Source organism: Pteropus alecto, unplaced genomic scaffold (assembly GCF_000325575.1).
Source record: "Pteropus alecto unplaced genomic scaffold, ASM32557v1 scaffold87, whole genome shotgun sequence".
Classification (NCBI taxonomy): Eukaryota; Metazoa; Chordata; class Mammalia; order Chiroptera; family Pteropodidae; genus Pteropus; species Pteropus alecto.
In genome coordinates, this window is record NW_006443225.1 from 20020941 (window position 1) to 20021733 (window position 793).

The 793-nt window shown below is 40.6% G+C and overlaps 1 pseudogene; it reads right to left on the bottom strand.

Annotated features, from left to right (window-relative positions):
• Positions 1-443: 443 nt before the first annotated feature.
• On the bottom strand, positions 444-559 carry LOC112472696 (annotated as a pseudogene).
• Positions 560-793: the final 234 nt, after the last annotated feature.

A 793-nucleotide genomic window follows, 5' to 3' on the forward strand; every position in this document is an offset into this window, starting at 1 on the left:
TATTGTTTAATGCAATAGATAGAGGTAGAATCCTATGAAATATTAATTTCACTAAAAATAGAAGCATGCTCATGGACATCTCTCAGTTCCTGACAGCACTAAAAGAGCCAGCACAAAGCCGTGGGACCGACATGCCATTCAGCATGTCAGCCAGTCCCCTCCCGTCACGGGAAGAGCTTAGGATGGTCACGTATTTGTGGGCAGTGATATCAGAAGAGGCTTTTCCCCACTGCAATCCAGACAGAATCATTACTAGACAGTTGGATAAATCATATATTTAAAACTTTCAAGATTATATTATACATTCTTTACAAGGTAAACTTAATAATCACTCTTAAAGAATATCTTTTTTTCACGGTGACTTTGATCTGATCTTGTCAACAAAGTCGCTGTTATTCCATAATTTTTAAAATTTATTTTATTTTATTATTTATTATTATTATTGCCTACAGTACCTAGTCTTCCTAGGTGGTCTCCTATCCAAGTACTAACCAGGCCCGACCCTGCTTAGCTTCCAAGATCAGACATCAGGCTTGTTCAGGGTGGCATGGCCGTAGACCATGGACCGGGGCTCCACTGGAGCGGGAACCCAGGACCTTCTGCGTGTAAAGCAGACATGCTAACCGCTACACTATGGAACCACATCCTATTCCATAATTTAATATTTTTCCCAAATGAGGCAATGGCTCTCCACTCTTGCCAGGGAGAGGTGGCCAATTCTGGTAAACTTGTGAAGTCAACACACTTTTCCACAATTTTAATTCCTTCTCGATCCTAAAGAACAAGTCAACTT